The sequence below is a fragment of the Peromyscus californicus genome, unplaced genomic scaffold (assembly GCF_007827085.1).
Source record: "Peromyscus californicus insignis strain IS unplaced genomic scaffold, ASM782708v3 Scaffold_11__1_contigs__length_118956290, whole genome shotgun sequence".
In the NCBI taxonomy this organism is placed as follows: Eukaryota; Metazoa; Chordata; class Mammalia; order Rodentia; family Cricetidae; genus Peromyscus; species Peromyscus californicus.
Genome location: NW_026294402.1, coordinates 26,705,899 through 26,727,500, shown reverse-complemented (window position 1 = coordinate 26,727,500; position 21,602 = coordinate 26,705,899). Strand labels below are relative to the sequence as shown.

At 45.8% G+C, this 21,602-nt stretch overlaps 1 protein-coding gene and 1 pseudogene across 3 annotated transcripts in view; one reads left to right on the top strand and one right to left on the bottom strand.

Moving 5' to 3' along the window:
• Window positions 1-3,533, bottom strand: part of Prdm10 (PR/SET domain 10) — a 107,950-nt gene extending 104,417 nt beyond the window's left edge. For 2 of the 3 annotated variants that reach the window (XM_052755772.1, XM_052755788.1), the window contains exon 1: window positions 3,251-3,533. The gene's annotated coding sequence lies outside the window, so the exon portion shown is untranslated. The remainder of the gene's footprint in view (window positions 1-3,250) is intronic. The other variant, XM_052755797.1, reaches the window with a different exon arrangement.
• Window positions 3,534-12,232: 8,699 nt separating this feature from the next.
• Window positions 12,233-12,328, top strand: LOC128105912 (uncharacterized; annotated as a pseudogene).
• The last annotated feature ends 9,274 nt before the right edge of the window (window positions 12,329-21,602 follow it).

Sequence of the window (21,602 nt, the reverse complement as noted above, 5' to 3'; positions counted from 1 at the left end):
TTAGTCCTGAGGACCTCCTGAAACAACGACATGGTTGCAGGACAGCCATAACAGGTAGTCACATAACCTTCTGAAACAAAGGAGGGTTTTTTGAACTTTTTGAAACGACATGGTTGCCATTCCTGGAACAGGCAGTACAGAGCCATTTGTAGTTAAGGTTACAGGTGGGGCATAGCCCAGTCCTTGAGAAATACAGGTTTAATCATAAACAGAAATGAATCCCATTTGTTTTTACTATAACGTGGATTTTAAGCCTAAAACGGAGCAGGTTCTTCAATGGCTCAGCAGGTAAAGCTGCTGGCCTTTGAAGGCCTGGTCTCCTGAGTTTGTTCCCAGGAACCCACAGTAAGATGGAAGGAGAGGGCCTGGAGAGATGGCTCAGCGGTTAAGAGCACTGACTGCTCTTCCAAAGGTCCTGAGTTCAATTCCCAGCAACCACATGTTGGCTCACAACCATCTGTAATGAGATCTGGTGCCCTCTTCTGGCCTGCAGGCGTACATGCTGTATACATAATAAATAAATAAATCTTTAAAAAAAAAAAAGATGGAAGGAGAGAACGACTCGACAAAGTACACCTGTACCCCATCCCCAACAGCTTTAAATAAATGAATAAAGAAACAAATAAATAAGTGCTGGGTGGTAGTGGCGCACTCCTTCTCTGAGTTTGAGGCCAGCCTGGTCTACAGAGCAAGTTCCAGGACAGCCAGGGCTACACAGACAAACCTTGTCTCAGAAAACAAATATACACAAAAGGAAAAGGAGCTAGTTGTGCTGGCATACACATTTAACTAAGCCCAGGTGAGGAAGCAGGCAGGTCTTTGAGCCAGGCCAGCCAGGGTCTATCTACAAGCAGTGGTTCTCAACCTTCCTAATGCTGCAACCTTTTAATACAGTTCCTCATGTTGTGACCCCCCAACCATAAAATTATTTTCATTGTTACTTCATAACTGTAATTTTGCCACTGTTAGGAATCGTAATGCAAATATCTGTTTTCCAATGATCTGTGAAGGGTCGTTCAACCCCCAGATTAAGAACCACTGATGTATAGAGTTCAAACCAGCTGAGACTGCACACTGAGACCCTGCCTCAAAAGAATAAAACAAAGCTTGGAGTATCAGTGCTCAACTTTAATCTCCTTTAATCCCAGCACAGACAAGCAGCTCTCTGAGTTTCAGGAAAATCTAGTCTACATAGCAAGTTCCAAGACGGCCAGCACTTCATGTCTCAAAATAAGTAACGTTTTAAGTAAAATGAATAAGAAAATTACTCTTTCAGTTCAGTGGACTTCGTGTGGCAAATCACCATGAAGTATTTAGGCACCCATCTACACTTAAAACAGATACTAAGCCACACAACGTGCTCACACAAATATTTTGTGCACATTCATACTTTTAACATGCAGCTATATTAGTAAGGATTTCCTCTAGTCCTACTTTAGGGGTTCTTACTTCTTATGCTGTTTCTATGATGATTATGTGTGATTGTTAAAACTAGAAGAAAAAAACAGGCAAGAAGAAATTGGCCAGTGCCAATCAACTGAGGTTACATTGGATTTTGACACTCCATAATCACTAAGTAAAATCACTTAGGGGCCTTGCCTTACTTTTGACATTCTCACCTACGTTCAGGCCTGCAATACAATGGGCGAATTACTTTTGGTGGACCATTAGTAAAAAGAAATCATTTTAAAAAATCATTAAAACTCACTAGTAAAAAGACTTAATCTGAAAAAAAAAAAAACTCTTTAGAAAAAGGTAACTACTTCAAAAAGTGGAAGCTAGTGGATTAACTGAGTCACGGTGAAAAAAAATCTTGATCCAAAATAAAAATGTAAACCTACTAAATGGCAAGGAATCGTTCCCGTGAAAACAGTTCACTCTGTGTCAATTTCGCCTCCATTTGTAAAATGTAAACTTACTAAGTTAGTAAATATACCAGATTGAGCAAATATTGTATGTTGCTTTGCCCCCAACGAATCCTGATTTTATGTTTTCTCAATTCTGGAGCAACAAATAAGTACAGTTCATGAGTGCAGAAGGTCCTGTAGTGGCAACGGTGGAGTGGATGGGCACAAAAGAATACAATGTAATGCTGCACACCCTCGGGCCCACAAAGACCTTACTGCGGCAGTGGCGCGAACAGGACAGACAGCGAGGTTAGTCACGAGCGACTTTGTTTTTAATGAAAAGTAGATACAACTGGCCTTAAGCACAAGACTGGTGGGAGATGTACAGGCAAGCTTTAACCCGTGTAAGGATTCAGGGCATGGGATTTAGCTGGATGAATCTCATCAATGACACCACAAAGCCATCTCTCTACCCACTAACTTAAAGTGTACGTATATACTGGTTGAAAATGGGTTGAAGTCCAACTAATCCACCTAACACGGCTAAAAGAAATGGCACCCAATTTCAGCAGCCTTCGTGCGCCGGGAACGCACACCGCAGCTAGCTATTCCATTTTACCCAGGACCTAAGTAACCTGGCTCCAGACTTTCCTTGTTTTAGCATTAGCTCAAGGAGAGCCCGGCTCCCTAAAAAGAGACTGGCCTCGCCAGCTCTGCAGGTCCTCGGCCTCCGCCCTACCCAGCCCGCCACCGCCTTTGCAGACCGACCCGCCAGGGCCTTCCCCACACCGTCGCGGGCGGGGCGGCAGGGAAACGCAGGCCGGGAACCCCGCGCCAGGGCCCAGGGCCACGCGCGCCGCCACCCCCCGCACGGGTCCCGGCCGGCGGACACCCGCCCGCCCAACCGCCGCCCGGCGCGCAGGCAGCCCAACCGCCGTCCCGGCCCAACCAACGCGGGAGGGGAGGAGAGGAGCGCACGGCCGGCGGGGCATGCGAGCCGCTCGGGGGGCGCGGGGCAAGCTGCGCGCCGGGGAGACGAGGCGGGCGGCGCCGAAGCCCGCGCTGCACGGACGCGGGGCCCGGACGGCTTCCCGGAGGGGCCTCGCCCCTTTTCGCGTAGAAGGTGCAGATGGTTTGACCCCCCACCCCGAGCGAGGTGCCTCGTCCCAGCCCCGGCTGGACTGTACCATCGGGCGGTGCCGCCGGGATTGCTCCCCCCCACCACTACCATCAGGTCCCCCCCCACCCGGGTCCGCGGTCGGTTGGCCCCGGCCGGGCGCTGAGACGCAGAAAGAGCTGGGCGCCATTTTGGGTGGGACTAAGCAAAGACGAAACACTCTCCCAGGCGATGGGGTACTCTGGACCCTGGTTTATCCGGTTCCCTTAATCCTTTAGGTACTTACACGACGTGGGGTGAGGGGAGCTGGAAGATCAGCGGGTCCCGGATCCTCTCTCCCTAGGGGTGATGGAAATCAAACCCCCCCGCCGCCTCCAGGTGGTTCTTCCCGCCGCAGAGTGGGAGCAGCATAAAAGGCGGGGTCTTATTAGCATAATCTGCCTGGCAACCTGATCTCAACGCTATGTGATTGGCTAAACTCTGAAAGTCCCATGCTGTGCCTAGAGACCTGGAACGCTGGGCCGAACTGACAAGCCCAGATTTAAGAGTCATGACGAAAATCCTGGGACGTTAATTCAGTCGGCAGAGAAGGCAAAAGGAGATTCACACAATGGCCCAATGACAGAAGGCCTCTTTATTTCGTGCTCTGCTGTTCATGTAAAACCCAATAGAAGAGCGGGTCTCTGGCGGCGCTCGCCTGCGTTTGTACTCTAAGCCAATCAGAAAGCCCCACTCTATGCATTCAGGGTCAAGGCCCATCGGAGAACCCTGGCGGGCAAGTGGAGGGACAGGGTCCAATGTACCTGAGTGTCCACCGTGGAAGAACCAATGCGCTCCCAGCCCACCTAGCCCCCCACCCTTGGGTCCTGGGAAGCTCTGGAGGTGTGGGCCGTGCATCTACCCGCCCCAGCTCGGACTTGCAAGGAACCTCGTGTGCCCCCTTTCCGGGACCTGTCTCGGAAAATAAAAAAAACCCTGTCTCGAAAAATAAAAAAAAAAAAACCGGTTAAACAGACTGCACCCCACCCCCCACCCCCGGGCCTATCAGCCTTCCGGAGCAAGAGGACTCTGCCGTTCCCTAAAGCGCCTACACTACACCTCTCTTCAACCATTTACCATTCTCGAAGAGTATTTTTCGAGAAGCAATCGGGGTGAGGAAGTGTCTCGGTTGGTAGGATGCTTTGCCTGACATGCACTAAGTCCTGTGCTCAATCCCCAGCACCCCATAATCCTGGAGTGGTGGTGTATCCGGGAGGTTAAGGCAGTAGGAGCAGAAGTTCAAGGCCAGCTTGGACTACTTGAGACTGGGGGGCAGGGCGTTAATCAACACTGAGCAAACAAAAAAAGACAAACTCTTTCTTAACTGAGGACATCCACAGCCAACTGTCCTTAGACTGCCTTCTCAAGCCGGGCGGTGGTGGCGCACGCCTTCAATCCCAGCAGAGCCAGGTGGATCTCTGTGAGTTCGAGGCCAGCCTGGGCTACCAAGTGAGTTCCAGGAAAGGCGCAAAGCTGCACAGAGAAACCCTGTCTCGAAAAATAAAAAAAATAAAAAAAGACTGCCCTCTCAAGAGTACAGCCAAGTGCATAGAAAAAGCGCAGGCTTTGGAATGACTAGCTAGAAACTCCCCATTGACAACACTAATAGCAACCAAAGGTCAGAGACCTTTGCTCTTTTTGTCAGCAGAGAACGGTTTCACTGTCCATGACCTGTACTTTGCTGTGCTGTTTTGAAGATGAAGTAAGGTCATACTTTTAACATTCTCTTCTGACACTGGTTGAAACTTAGAGAAACAGGAGGGTTAGTGATGATAAAGCCTACAAAGTGACATGTAATCCCAGTTCTTGAGTGCAAAGGCAGAATTGTTTGAGGGTAACCTGGCCTACATAGTTCCAGGCCAGCTAGCAGTATTCAGCAAGATTCAGTTTCCAAACAAAAAAACCCTACAAAACTACTGGCTAAGCAAGAAAAAAGAAGTACCACAAAGCAAAAGACTTGAGGATATAAAACATCCACAGGGAGAAAAACTAAAATCCATTCAAATATATTGCTTACAGTTTTGTTTAAATAACTGAACACAGTGAAAAGCTGAGGCCGGCGTCCTGCTTTTAACGCTCAAAGGCATGACAGCCTTGGGAGGCAGGAATTGATGAGGATGTCACGAATTGTTCTTCCGTAGACCCCTTTGGGAGCAGCACTGGACATGGAATAAGGGCCATCAGTAACTAAGCCTTGCTGCTAAATTGAACAGAAAGCACGGGAGTGAGGCTGATGAGGACTCACATTTGTCGAATGCAGCCCTATTTGCTCTCCTCTCTGGGTCTATTAACAAGAAGCCATTTGCTTTTGGAATGGTTTTAGTAGCTAAAGAAGTCTCGGGGAGGATCCCTCGACATCGCCAGAGGTAGATGGGTCCTCTGTGGCCTTGGAAGGCTGCCATGCCCTGTACCCGTGGCCTCTAGAGATCCTTTTGAGATTTAACCATATTATGTCTTCTCTGATGGATTAAGAGTCTCAGAGGTCAGGTTATCAGAAATGACACAAAGGAAACGTACCAGGAGAGGTGGTGCTCTCTATCTAACTGGGTCTTAAATAAACACTCTAAAACCTTTTTCTTTTTTATAACCAGAGTAAGATTACTGCAGTATATGAGGAAGCCAGTCTTTGTTTCTGTCTGCATATTTCTTTTTCTTAATGTCTTAGTTATTGTCACATTTTCAGATGTCTTCATTACTGTTCGTGTGTGTGTGTGTGTGTGTGTGTACTGTTAGGTCTCAAACTGGGGGCAAATGGCTAACTGAGGTGTCCATTAACATATCAAAGCAGACGGTGGTCACCAACTTCTCCCTCCATCCCTACCTGTTACAGGGTTATGGCTGGCATACCCCACCACCTACCCTAAACTCCAGGCCAGCGGCTGGGCTGCCCTTCCCCAGCTGCCCTTCTCTGTACAATCCAGCCGTTTTGGTTACCTGCACTTTTTGGTCTACCGTCTACTGTCTTGGCCAGTCTCTGGGCCCAGGATTTCCCACTAGGTCAGCAGCTCCTCTCCTCCTCTCCCTTCACCCACTCTCCTCACATAGCCTAGCTCAGCCATGTTCACTCTGGGCTCTCCCAGGTGTCTCTGCCTCTGGCTATGCTCTCCCTTTCATCTACAATAAACTTTCTCCTCCACCATACCTAGGAACAGTCATATCATTTCCTTTGTTATTTCTTTACTTCATTCATGTACGTGTGTGTGCGCGGGCATGTGTGCATGTGTATGCATGCGCGTGCATGTGGAGGCCAGAGGTCAGCTACAGGTTATGGACAGCTACCCATCTTGTTTTTTAAGGTAGGTTTCCTCCGTGGGACCTGGTACTAACAGATCAAGCTGGGCAGTCTGGCCAGCGAGCCCCAGGATCTGCCTCTGTCTTCTCAGTGCTGAGGATTACAGGTGGGCACTACCAGGTTGTGCTTTTCTGTGTGGGTTATATGTTCCTCAAGTTTGAGCAGCACACACTTTATGGACTGGGTGATCTCCCCAGCTCGAAAACATTATTTATAGTATTTCAGAATGAACTTGGTGCCTCATGCCTGCTAGGCAAGGGCCTTACACTGATCCATATCCCCAGCCCTCTTTGATTTTTTTAAATTTTCAGGCAGGGTCTCATTAAGTTGCCCTGGCTGGTCTTGAACCCACTCTATAACCTCCTGGGATTATAGGCTTGTGCTATCAGGCCTGTTCTAAAGTTTTGATGGGCACAAATATTTTAATGATGCAGCAGTCTACCAATTTTTAAAATTTCAACTGTCTGAAGTCTCAGAAAACTGCTTTTTATATGGTTTTTAAAAAAATGCACACATAACGAAATTTCCTGTGCAGTGAATGCATGGAATATGTACCACATGCCATTCACTGCTCTAAACAATGAAGATAGGAGAGAACAGAAAAGTGCTCTCATTAAGATTCCAATTAAATGGAGGCAAGAGAACAAAAGTCACAAATAATTCCAAGTGATGGTGTTACAAAGAAAATAATACAGGAAAATGCCAAGGAAAAGGAATGCTGACTGTTGAAATGTATGTCAAAAAAAAAAAATTCCTCCCACTATTGGGCAATGGCTCTGTTTTGTTTTGTTTTGATTTTCCTGAGACAGGGTAGCCATGTATTTAGCACTGGCTCTGCTGAAACTCAATATGTAGACTAGGCTGGCCTTGAACTCACAGAGATCCTATTGCCTCTGCCTCCCCAGTGCTGGGAATAAAGGTGTGCACCACTATATCAACTAGGTGATGGCTTTTTTTGTTTGTTTTAATTTTTGTTTTGTTTTGTGTTTTTTGTTTTTGTTTTTTTTGAGACAGGATTTTTCTGCGCAGCCCTGGTTGTCCTGGAACTGGATCTGTAGACCAGGCTGGCCTCGAACTCACAGAGAGCCGCCTGCCTCTGCCTTCCAAGTGCTGGGATTAAAGGCGTGCGCCACCACTGCCCAGCTGATGATTCTGTTGATAGAGGTTTTCTCTGCAAACACAGGGACCTGAATTTAATTCCCAGAACCCATGTAAAAGATCCTCAGCACCTACGTAAAAGCCAGACAAGGCAGTATACAATCATAATCCCAGCTCTGGGGCCGAAATGCTGGGGGATTCCTGGACTCTCTGATGAGCTCCAAACCAATGCGACACCCTGTCTCAAAAGACATAAATGGCATTCCTGAGGATAACATCCCAGGTTGTCCTCCAGCCTCCATAAGTGGTACACACACACACACACACACACACACACACACACACACACACACTTTTAACAAGAAGTCCTCCTAAAATACTAATAAGAGTGGGAACTAGAGCCAGGCGGTGGTGGCGCACGCCTTTAATCCCAGCACTCACTCGGGAGGCAGAGCCAGGCGGATCTCTGTGAGTTCGAGGCCAGCCTGGGCTACAAAGTGAGTTCCAGGACAGGCCCCAAAACTACATAGAGAAACCCTGTCTAGAGAAAAAAAAGAAAAAAAAAATAGTGGGGACTAGAATAAGGCAAAGGAAACCAACAATGTTAAGATTTGGGGAAATATTCCAGCCCATGAAAACAGCCTAAGAGTAAAAGGCCAGTGAGATGGTTCAACAGTAAAGACATTTGCCATGCAAGCCTGATGACCTGAGTTTGATTCCTGGATCCCATCTCATCCGGTGGAAGGAGAGAAGCAAACTCTACAGTCTCTATCTGCTGACTTCCACGTGCATGCCGTTGCAGGCATGGTATGGTACAACACCCCTTCCCCATCATGCAAACACAAAAACTTTAACCATGGCATGCATGTATTCAACTATTCTTTCATTGTAAAACTGAGGGCTTACTATATATGCCAGGAGGCACTGCATTGGATGCTTTGCAATTCATCAGCTGACCTCTACACCAAAGGATAGAGCATAAAAACCCATGGCTTTCTGGAGCTTCCCCTCTGAGAAGGAATGAGAAAGGCCAGGATTGCTGGGATACAGGGCAAAGGGCAAAGTCACCAAAAACAACCTGGGGAAATAGGCAGGGGGGCATCATACAGGGCTTTGAGGCTATGCTATTGTTAGATGGTTTGAATGCATTTTAAACAAGGAAATGAACTTTTACCCCCCTTTAAGATAACTGCTTCAGGATGCTTGTTTATTGGGAGGGGGTAGAGTAAGAAATGAGACAAGGAGTCTGTCCCTGCTTTCAGCAGGAAATGATTGATGTGAGGAGGGCGTGGGTAGACTTACAAACGGACTAGATATGGGACTGGGCGGTGGCTAGTAATAACAAGACGATGATAGGGATTGACTCACAAAGTGGGACCTGGATGATTAAATGGTGATGCGTTAACCGAGTGAGATGAGGAGAGAAATGGTTAGAAATTTCACTGTTCTCAGCCAGGAGGTGGTGGTGGCGGCGGCGGCGGCGGCGGCGGCGGCGGCGGCGGCGGCGGCGGCGGCGGCGGCGGCGGCGGCGGCGGCGGCGGCGGCGGCGGCGGCGCACACCTTTAATCCCAGCACTCGGGAGGCAGAGGCAGAGGGAGCTCTGTGAGTTCGAGGCCAGCCTGCTCTACAAAGTGAGTTCCAGGACAGGCTCCAAAGCTACCCAGAGAAACTCTGTCTTGAAAACACACACACACACACACACACACACACACACACACACACACACACACACAAAAGAAAGAAAGAAAAAAAAAGAAAGAAAAGAAAAAATTCACTGTTCTCTGATATTCATGACAAATTTGAAAGCTCTTGTCCTAGTCTTGGGGCATGGTAGCACTCACCTGTATTCCCAGCACTCCAGAGGTAGAGGCAATGAGGATTGGGATCTAAAGGGTAGCCTGAGTTACATGAGATCCTAATTCAAAAATAAATAAATGAATTCAGGTGTGGTTATACACGCCTATAATCTCATCTGGAAGGAAGGCAGAGGTAGGTGAATCTCTGCAAGTTCAAGACCAGCCTTTTCTACAAATTGAGTTCCACGTCAGCCAGGACTACAGAAAGAAAGGCAAGCAGGAAGGAAGGAAGGGGTGGAGAAAGAGACAAAATAAGTGAATGGATGAATATCTTTTCAAGTTGAGGAAACACTATGGTTGCTGGGATTGAAGGGGAAGACAGGGTTTCTCTTGTACAGTTTTGGTGCCTGTCCTGGAACTTGCTCTGTAGACCAGGCTGGCCTCGAACTCACAGAGATCTGCCTGGCGCTGCCTCCTGAGTGCTGGGATTAAAGGCATGCACCACCGCTGCCCCTAAAGACTGGGTTTAGAAAGACAATTTTAGTATTCACCAGATTTTTTTTTTTTTTTTTTTTTTTAGAAACGGTCTCTAACCCAAGCTGTTCTCTAATTCCCTGTATAGCTAAGGAGGACCTTGAACTTGGAAACCTCAATCGTAAATTGTGTTTAGATGTATATGATTGTGACTGGAGACATAGGTCAGGAAGAGAGTGTTTGTCTCAGTATATAGGATTAGATGAGCCCTAATTAGATCCAGCCATTTACTGAAGATTAGAGCCTGACAGGGGACAGGGTGCTGCAGGAAGACAAGAATGTCTAGGACTGATCTGTGTGGACCTGCTGAATGTAGAGGTGGGCAACGGGAAGCTGAGCGGGGCCGGGTGCGATGGTCTGTTCCAGTCTATTCCTGTAATCCCAGCACTTAGGAGCCTGAAGCAAGCTCTTTAGTTTGAGGTCAGCCTAGGTAGTGACCCAGAAAGATCCCACCTCAAAATGGGAAGTGGCTTTGTAACTAGGAGAGGCATTGTTCCCATGTCTTACACTCCTCGAGACTCAAAAGGACAGGACAAAGTAATCACTTGAGCTCAGGGGTTCAAGACTAACCTGAGAAACAGAGCAAGACCCTGTATCCAAAAAATTCAGCTGGGTGCTAGAGAGATGGTTCAGTGGTTAACCTTGTAGAGGACCCAGGTTCACTTCCCAGCACCCACATGTGAGAGCTCACAACAGCTTGTAACTTTAACTCCAGGAAAGCCAACCACCTCTTCTGGCCTCCTTTGCCGCTTGCACTATATGCAGATACCCAAACATAGACACACATAAATACACAGTTAATTGTTTGTTTGTGAGACAGGACCTCACTATATAGTCCTGGCTGGCCTGGAGCTCACTACGTAGACCAAGCTGGCCTTGAATTTACAGAGATCAGCCTGCCTCTGTTGGGTTGTTGGGATTTAGGACATGCACCACCACACGTGCCTCGTAATTAATGTTTTAAATTCAATTAAAATGGCTGAGCAGGTCAGTAAAACAGGTGAGCCAAAAGAAGATCGTGTCTGAGGAACCAGGGGACATAGTGGTTAGAGGAAGATATAGCTGTCAGCTACAGCCAATGTCACTGAGAGATAAAAGGGAAGACAGGCTAGTCCCTTGATAAAAGCCCCCTTAGGGGAGAATTAGGAAACACAGTAGGAGATGTCTGAGAAAAGCATAAAGATGGTGACAGACATCTGCTACCAACTGTATCACAGATAAGCCACACTACTAACAAATCAGTTAACCTGCTTCTCTCCCACCCACCCCCACCTCCAGTGTGCTGGTCAAATCAACTGACCTAGGCCCAAAGCTAAGGCAGGAGGAATTAGAGTTCCAGGTCAGCTACAGGGCAAGCCCCTGTGGAGAGACAAGAGCTGAAGGGAGGGAGAGAGGCAGAGAGAGAAATACAGAGGGAGGGGAGGAGGGAGCGGGAGAGAATGAAGGCGCTACATATGCTATTTATAAAGGATTCTTTTTTTAATGTATCACAAAGCTAGCAGGAGGGGCTCTGCCTAAGCATGTGTGACGCTCTGAGGATCCCCAGCACCAAACGAGCAACAGCACCAACACAAAACACCAGAGCCACCCAGGAAAGGGCAAACTTCTGACCCAGGAAGGCAAGCCGACGGCTGGAGAGAAATGTCACTGGGCAGTGACCATAATCATGAGGAAAGTTTTCCACAGTCATGGTGGCATATGCCTGTCATGCACTCAGGAGGTGGAAGCAGAAGATTGCAGGCACAAGGTAAGCCAGGACTACCATTGAGACACTCTGTCTCAAAAAGCAAAAATGTAGCTGGGCATCATGTCACATAATATGCTGGGAGCACTCAGGAGGCAGAGCCCAGAGCATAGTCCTGTGTTTGAATTCCTCCTAGGCTATACAGCAAGACCCTTTCTTAGAAAAAAAAGAACAAAGCAAGGTTTTTCTTCAAACAGTCTCAGTGGATGCTAACACTGTGGGGTAAAATGTTGGCACTTCTGTATCAACAAAATCAGCATCAAATCCTCCACACACAAAAAAATATTTGTTTTTCTTTTGGAAAGCTGGCGTCAGAAGCAAGAACTCCAGCACGGTAGACAAGTTCTGCAAATGTTACAGAACTATGTCCTGAACCTCATAAAAGATATGTATTAGTTATAAAGGGAAAAGGAGTAGCTTCACAGTGAGAAATTTAGCAAATAACTTCATCTTCATCTATGTAAGCTGCTATGCTGAGTGAGGACTCATGGTTCCAGCTGCTTGGGAGACTAAGGCAGGAGGGTAACTTGAGCACAGGACTAGCCTGGGCGACATAGCAAGGCCTCTAATTTAACACACTTAGGGATAGACAATAGATTCTGTATGCTTCTACAGATGATCCTCTGAGAGCTGTGCAACTTTCCTTCTGAGACACAACTATCCAAAATTAGCAGCTGGAATCTAATTAGAAGGAAACAACAAACAACCTAAAATTCAGGGACATTCTATATCACTGGCCTGCTTGCTCCGTAAAAATACTAATGGATCCTTTTGTGGTTCATAAGCTTGATGATTGGGTTTTTATACCACATGTGAGATCTCCCTGGAGCCTTATTATGTGGAAACATGACTCATCTGACATGGAAAATGTATTAAGATAATAAAAGGTAAAGCCCAAGAAACTGCTCCAGATTAAAGAGACTTAAAAAGACATAATTTAATATATTCTCTGAATTGGATCAGACCAGGAACATGCATGTGTAAACATACATATGTGCACACAAAATAAATGTAAAAAAAAATGTAAAGGAAAACAAGCGAGGTGAAATGTTTGTTTGGCAGAGTCTTGCTTAGCATACATAGTTCCCTGGGCTCCATCCCAGCATTGTGTAAACCTGGGGTAGTGGAGGTGAGGCAGGAGGATCAGGAGTCCCAAACCATTCTTGGCTACATAGCAACTTGAAGGCCAGCCTAGAATACAAGAGGAGAAAGAGAGAGAGAGAGAGAGAGAGAGAGAGAGAGAGAGAGAGAGAGAACACAAAAACATTGATCACAGTGAGGAGGACTGCCTGCTTCTGGCTCCCAAGTGCCAGGATTAAAGGCATGTGCTACCTTGTCTGGCTTTGTTTGTTTGTTTGTTTGTTTATTTATTTATTTATGTGCACACTTGTCTGTGCGAGGGTGTCAGATCCCCTGGAACTGGAGTTATTGACAGTTGTGAGCTGCCATGTGGGTGCTGGGAATTGAACCCAGATCCTCTGGAAGAGCAGCTAGTGTTCTTAACTGCTGAGCCATCTCTCCAGCCCCTTGTCTGGCCTTCTTAAAGTACTTCTTATAGTAATTTCTGCCCGCTGTCAGAAGTTAATTCCACATTACAGAGTAAGTGAAGGGGCTTGTGGGATAGTTTCATGGGTAAAGGCTTGCTGGCAAGCTTGGGGACCTGAATTGAACCCCCAGGACCCACATAACAAAAGGAGCAAAATGACCCCCACAGATTGTTCTCTGACCTCTATACATGCACCCCGGTGTGTGCGCACACACATACATGTACACAGAATGAAGTGTAACAAACACTTCTTTAAAAAAAAGCAAGTGAAAACCATGTTTTGCTGAGACAGATGAAAACCACTCAAACGAGGGTTAAGAGGAATAAAATCAGATACTGGAAAGAGGCACACAGGGATCACACTTGTTTTGTACCCTCACGCAAAGACATAAATGGTGTCCCAGAGCTCTCAAGCACAGACCCAGGGATTAAAACCACATCAGCTATCAACCTGTCCTACCAACCAAGGCAAACAAGAGTCAGCCTGGACTCACCAATGAGCTGCCTACCACTGAGCTCAGACACTGCCAATCAGGTTGCCAGGCTTGGTGGAAAGTACTTTCACCTGCTAAACCACCTCAACTGCCCACTGGCGTTTTTTTGTTTGTTTGTTTTGTTTTTTGTTTTTTTATTTGTTTGTTTTGTTTTGTTTTTTATGTGTATGTGTATTCTGCCTACATATATGTCTGTGCACCACATGAGCACCTGATGCCTAGAGGAGGGTATCAGATCCTCTGGGACTGGAGTTACTTTGAGCTGCCAAGTGGGTGCTGGGAATTGAACCCATGTCCTCCGGAAGAAGCGGCCAGGGATCTTAACTACTGAGCTATCTCTGCAGGGCTCTCATTGACTTTTTAAATGTGGGTCCTAGGATTGAATTCAAGTTCTCACAATTACAAATCAAGCGTGTCACCAGCTAGCTCTAAAATCACCAGCCCTAAAATCACTATTTATCAGTAACAGAAAAGACTGCAAAAAAAAATCTGCTATTATGGGATATTTGCCTTTGTGGCCCAGACTGCCAGAGATTTTTAAAGTCACTGTAAGAAATAGGAATAGCTAAACTGTTTTTCCTGCTTCCATACACTCAATACAGCACAAAGACTTCTGTGACCCCAATACATACCCAGCACATCTCCTGCAGATATCAGATGGGTACCCTCCAATTCAGCTCTGGCATAATGTACCTGGAGATGGGGTTAGAACCCACAGGTTGAAGACTGAGTTCCTAAGAGGCCCCTCTTCAGACACCAGTCGAGGTCCCCACAAATCATCATTGAATTCAATTTGCTAAAATGGTTCACAGAACTCAGAAGGGTTAGAAATGCTAACTTAGCCCTTAGGATGCTAAGTCAGGAGGGTCACTGTGAGACCCAGGCCAGCCTGAGTTACAGTGGGAGACCCTATCCCAAACAGTTAACAACAAAATTGGCTAGCTTATTATAAATAAGATTGCAGATGGTACTGACGAGCATGCATATAGAACAGATGCATAGGCAAAGGACCTGGATAAAGATTGGGACCCACTCACTGCTCTTGATTCATAACCTTCTAGTAACCTCCAAATGTTCAGAAATCGAGAACCTCTGAACCAGCCCCCTTGGGGGTTTTGTGGAGGTTTTATTATGTAGACAGGGTTGATTAATGATTATGTCATTGGCCATTAATGGTCAATTTAACCTTTAGTGAGCAGTTTAGTCCCTCTTACTACTTCGGAAGTATAAAATGGGCCTGAAAGTCCCAGTAGTATTGGTCTTCTTAGAGACCAGTCCCATCCAAAGCAACTAAGTCCCCCATTTATCTCATTGGCATACAAGACATTTACCACACCCGACACACTCAAATGGTTTTAGGACTAATGTGGCAGGAACCAGGGACAAAACCCAGATACACATTTATGTCACAATAGCTCATCACAAAACTGGATCATGTTCATTAGAGTCATAGATGTTGGAGGAAGAATTGTAGAGACCAGAAGAAGCCTGGGAGATTAGTCAGCGGAGAGAGAAGCCATGTAAAAGATTTCCAGTCAGGGGCTGGAGAGATGGCTCAGAGGTTAAGAGCACTGACTGCTCTTCCAGAGGTCCTGAGTTCAATTCCCAGCAACCACATGGTGGCTCACAACCATCTGTAATGAGATCTGGTGCCCTCTTCTGGCGGGCAGTCATACATGCTGTATTCATAATAAATAAATAAATCTTTAAAAAAAAAAAAAAAAAAAAGATTTCCAGTCAAGTTGCCTCTCTCCCTGTGAAACAGAGTCAAAGGAAAAAACAGAAAGTGCACGAAGTGGAAAAGAATTTCCCATCAAGCATTTCACTTCAAGAAACACCTCTGTGGGGAAGATTTGCTCTGTTTTAGAAAACGAAAGTATGGCCTGATTCTAGAATCAAATTCAAAGTCAAAAAAAATTTTTTTAAAGCAAAACTTAAAGCCCTCTTTGGATATAATTGAATGTGAGAGATTTTTGGACCTTAATTTAGATGTCACTATGAGGGAAGCTTTTTATTTATACTAACAAGTTTGGCAGGTTTATGTGTACAGACAATAGCAAACCCTAGGTAGCTTTAGATGGAGGCTGCTACCTGAAAAATCAAAACTAGATTAGAGAGTCGGGACCTTCTGTCCCCATCCCCTAAAAGTTAAGCCCATCAACAATATGTAATGGTCTAATCAATTATGCCTCTATAATGAGACCTTCATAAAAACTCAAAAGGACAGAATTTGACTAACCAGTATAAGTGAACATGTTCCCAGAGGGTAGCTCACCCTCCCCCCTTGCCCTCTTCACGTCAGCATCTGGAGTTTACCAGTAACCTTTGTAGTATCCTTCCCAACAAGCCACTAAGCATCAAGGTCTATGAGCTGCTTTAGTGAGGAAATGGAACCAAGGAGGAGCTGTGGGAATGCTAGCTTAGAACAGGCCATCACAAGTGCAGGTGAAACATCCTGGGATTGTGGCTGGCATCTAAAGTGGGCAGCAGCCTTGAGGACTGAGTACTCACCCTGTGGGATCTGAGGTGTCTCCTGGAAGACAGCGTCTGAGATGGACTGTTTTGAGGATGCTGGCTCAGAACTGCTTGCTTGCTTGCCCACCCGCTCACCTGCCTGCCTTCCTGCCCGCCTGCCCGCCCGCCCGCCTGCCTGCTTGCTTGCTTGCTCTATGAGTATGTTGAAGATCCTATACCTTTGGTCACAGCATTCTACTGTGTCACTGAAGAGGACAGCAGGAGAAACTTAATCTGGAGGTTTCCTCAGTATACCCGCAGAGCTCTGTTCATTCTGGTTATAGTGATCTCATTAAAAGGTGGGCTGTGTGGGGAAAACCTTTATCAGAACTATGTCAACTGATTGCTGAGAATCAACACAAAAGGGAAACTGAGGTAGGAAGCATACTTAAGAAATAGAGGGGACAGAAGGAAAAGTCCCCTCTTCAACTTTCCTAGTTCTGGTCTCTCACCCTGGCTGGCTGACACCCAGGCAGCTTCAACACGGACCAGGCCACCTGCAGAACTCTACCCCTGCTTCTTGAGAGAAATGCCAGAAACCGGAGTGTTAAAGATGGCTTAATAAGCCTGCAGTGGTGGCGCAGGCCTTTAATCCCAGCACTCGGGAGGCAGAGCCAGGCAGATCTCTGTGAATTCGAGGCCAGCCTGGTCTACAGAGTGAGATCCAGGACAGGCACCAAAACTACACAGAGAAACCCTGTCTCGAAAAAACAAAACAAAAAAACAAACGAACAAAAAAAGATGGCTTAATAAAGGACTGGAGAGATGACTCAGCAGTGAAGAGCACTGGTTGCTCTCCCAGAGGACCCGGGTTCAATTTCCAGCACCCACATGGCAGCTCATAACTGTCTGTAATTCCAATTCCAAGTGGTCCAACACCCTCACATGGACATACATGTAGGCAAATCACCAATCCGTGCACCTAAAATAAAAATAAATCATTTTTTAAAAGATGGCTAAAGAGCCAGTGTGTGAGTCCAACCTCCTTGTGATGTATTAATAAGTGGTGACGATCCCTTTGACTGGTGTTATATCTCTGCTATGATTCCCTTCTCCAAAATAGTCTCCTTTTCAAGGACAGAACTCCGAGAAGAAGAAAGAACACACCAGTACGTCCTTCCTCTAATTCCTAAGCTTAGGTTCAGATGACGAAGCTCGAAGCCCTCAGCTCATGATCACACTGGCAGCGACTTCTGAGGCTCTCAGGTGTGTTTCTCTCCTAACAGCCACACTTAACCCCTTCACGTGCACCTTGCCTTTCTGCTCACCCACTAAACTCCCTTAACGTTCCTCTATTCTGAGTCACCCTAAAATTCTTTTCTGTGACATCCAGAACCCAGCTACGCATGGACAGAGTTCTCCATCTCTGGGGGTGGGGGATTCCTCAAGCACCCAGCAGGCAAAAGCCAGCTGAATTTCCTGCTGCCAGCGGCAAAGCCTTAGCCTGTGAGGAATGCTGGGGAGCATCCTACTGCAACACAGCCCGCAGCCTTTAGAAACCTCACCCAGACAAGAGACGGATGAACGGATGAACGCAGCAAATGTGGGAAACCCCTGAGCCAAAGCAATCCCTCCTAGATTTGAAGAAAATTTATATAGGAGAGAAATAGCATCTGTGGACTGGATATAATCCAATATTTGCTCCTTCCCCTCAAAAGGTCGTCTCTCTCTCTTTGCATTTTCTCCCCACCCTCTATCTTTCTGAAGATTGGAACTTGGACCTGTGGTGTGCAAGACAAGGGTTCTACAGCTGGTCTTCCTCCTCGGGTCACTGAATGTTTTCTTGAACCCCACCACCCATTCTACATGTAAGAATCCATATAAGCCAGGCCTGGTGACACACATACCTCTAATCCCAGCATTCAAGAGGCAGAGGCAGGTGGCTCTATGTGAGTTCTAGGTCAATGTGGTCTATATAGAGAGTTTTAGGCCAGTCAGAGCTACATACACAGTGAAACCCTGTCTCCAAGATAGAAAAGGGAATCCACACACAAATGATAAACATGGAGCTGTGCCAGCTGTAGTGGAGCGCTTCATACTCATCATTCTAAAAAGCCTCTGACTGTGGGAAAGCTTCTATTCTATTATCAAGCCTCTTTAGCTAGGAGCAGTACCTCATTAAAGATAAAAACATCTGTACTAGGAAGAAACACCACGGATGTAATGAATGCGATAATCTCCAGCCAGAAGAAAAACTTCCTTGTTCGTCAGCTAATCCATGCAAGGAAGAATTTTAATGTCATAGGCATGAAAGGGCTTTTTATAAAGAAGCCATGCTTAGGGCTAGGGATATAGCTCAGTGGCAGAGTACTTGTCTAGCTTGCCTCCCCATGTGAAATCATCAGAAACACACACACACACACACACACACACACACACACACACACACACACTACACTAAACAACAGAGAATTCATAATGGAGACAAACACTGGGTGTGTAAGGAAGGCAAGATATCACCCAACAGCAAATCAGATCTCATTTGAAAATTCATATTTGTGATATGCCCTATAAAAATCATCTGTCTTTAGTTGGGTGTGGTAGCTTATGCTTACGATCCCAGCACTTGGCAAGTATAGACAAGTACACAGCGAGGTCAAGGCCAGCCTGGGCTACATGAGAGTCTTTCTCAAAATGAACCAAAACAAACAAACAAAAATAGTAGTGAATATGGCTCAATCATGAGGAAATCACGAAACAGTATAACAATGATCCTGAGGAAGTACCCTGGGAATGTACTAAAAAGCCTTGTTTAATGACATTGCTTCTTGTGCATGTAAGAACCATACTTGTAACATCAAAGTCATACTGGTGCACACTTTTAATCCCAGCACTCGGGAGGCAGAAGCAGACAGATCTCTGAGTTCTGGGAAAGCCTAGTCTACAGAATGAGTTCTAGTATAGCCAGAGCTGCATAGTGAGACCGTATCTCAAAACAAACAAACCATGCATATAATACACACTATGAGTGTAAAAGGTATGGAAACCTTTCTTTTAGGCAGTGCTCTGAGTTTAAGCTCTGATACCAAAGAAAAAACTGACTTTAGTGAATTCGGGAAAACTCAGAAGTTGCACCACAGTGGACACAATGGATTTACACTTGTTAAAACCTTACAAATACTTCCTAAAAATACTTTGGACTTATGAGAAGCTTCAGCAGGGATTCATATTTTATAGCACACCGGACACAAGACTTTTTTCTTTCCTTTTTTTTTTTTCTTTGAGACAGTCTCATGTAACCCAGGATGACCTCAAAGTTGCTGTGTAGTTGAGGATGACTTTGAATTTCTGATCCTCCTGTTTCCACTGTCCAATTGCTGGGGTCATAGGTAAGGACCACCAACCCTGATTTATGTATGCTGCCAGGGATTGAACCAGGGTGTCATTCACCTCAGGCAAATACTCTACCAACTGAGCTAACTCTCCAGCCCCTACATATATGTGTGTGTGTGTGTGTGTGTGTGTACATACATACATACATACATACACATGTATATATGTGTATATATATATATATATATATATATATATATATATATATATATGTTTGTTTTCCAAGACAGGGTTTCTCTGTGCAGTTTTGGTGCCTGTCCTGGATCTCGCTCTGTAGATCAGGCTGGCCTTGAACTCACAGAGATCCACCTGGCTCTGCCTCCCAAGTGCTGGGTTAAAGAAAGGCATGTGCCACCACCGCCCAGCTGCCCCTATATATTTTTAGTAAGGAAAAGTTTTATCAGAAAATATTGGGTCAGAAAAGCTATCACAGCAAACATCATCAATGCTATTTGTCGGGGGTTGGTGGACGGACGACAACAGAGTCTTATGAAGCCCCAATTGCCTCAAACTTAAATTATATGTATATGGTGCATATTTGCATGTAGGTTTGTACATATGTGAGAATGTAGATACCCTTGAAGTCCAGAAGAAGGTGTTGGAGTTACAGGTGGTTGAGAGCTTCCTGACCATGCTATGGGATGGTCTGTATGTCAAATGTGTGCTCTGATTGGTCAATAAATAAAACACTGATTGGCCAGTGGCCAGGCAGGAAGTATAGGTGGGACTTACAAAGGGGAGAATTGAGAGAACAGGAAGGTGGGGAGACACTGCCAGCCGCCGCAATGACAAGCAGCATGTAAAGACACCAGTAAGCCATGAGCCACGTGGCAAGGTATAGATTTATAGAAATGGATTAATTTAAGTTGTAAGAACTAGATAACTAGAAGCCTGAGCCATTAAGTCAAACAGTTTAAGCAATATAAGTCTCTGTTTACTTGGTTGGGTCTGAGTGGCTGTGGGACTGGCGGGTGAGAAAGATTTGTCCTAACTGTGAGCCAGGCAGGAAAACTCTAGCTACATGACCAGTTGCTGGTAATTAACCTGGTTCTTTGCAAGAACACTAGATACTCTTAATTTCTGAGCCTTCTCTCCATCTCCCGCCTCAAACTAGATGTAGCAAAAGATGATCTTGGACTTCTGATGTTCCTGCCTCCACACCCAAATGCTAATATTACAGGTATGAACCACCAGAGCTGGTTTTTTGTTTTTTGTTTTTTGTTTTTGAGACAGGGTTTCTTTGTGTAGCTTTAGAGCCTTTCTTGGAACTCACTCTGTAGACCAGGCTGGCCTTGAACTCACAGAGATCTGCCTCTCAAGTGCTGGGATTAAAGGCATGTGCCACCACCGCCTGGCTCAGAGCTGTTTTATTAATGCTAAATTTTAAGAATTATTCCATTTAAATGTCAAACAAATGACGTATCTGCTGTGCTACCGCTCATTATGGTATTTTGCTTTCTAGGAGATAGAAACATTCCGTCCTATAGGAAGCTCCTTATGCAGAAAGGTAAACAACTCAAAATAATTGCAGGTTGACCAGATTCACTAGGCATCTCCCTGCCAGAGTGCGCAATCAAATCTGAGAATCCACCTCAGATGCTGAGCTGCACAGAAGACTGAGACAGCTGAGCTTCAAAGAGGATTGTCAGAGGAGAAAACCTGCAAAGAAGACTCAGAGCAGATCAGCTGCCCGGAAGAGGTTTAGACCACCCGGGAAGGACACTTTCCAACCCGTGCAGCTGCCTGCAGGCTGTGCAGTGTGCTCCAGGTTCCCAGCTGCATAGGTTATCACCATGCTGGGGTGGGCTTTGGTAGTGTAGTTGTCTTTGAGTTATTTCTGCTCCTGTAAGTAACCCTTCATCCATGTTCCTGTAAGTAATCCCGATAACACTCATTGGTTCGCCAAGTTGGGCTTTGATGGTATCTATTCTTTGGTCTGTTATGGGTTCCCTATTTGGGGTGAATAGATGTGTGTGATGCATCTCCCTCAAAAAGTTTTGTCATATAACATATGGTGTGCAGTTGTTTCTCAAAGAAATAGATAAATCCAAAGAATGTAAGGATGGGAAAAGTAAAAAACAAAAAACAAGGCTTTAGGACTTTCACATCATTTCAACAAATTTAAGGTTGGGAAACTGGGGATGCAATTCTCAGATGGTAGAATGCTTGCCTAGAGTGCACAAAGCCACAAAGTCCTGGTCCTCAGCTCTGCATTAACTAGCTTTGGACTAACACAGACTTGTGTTCT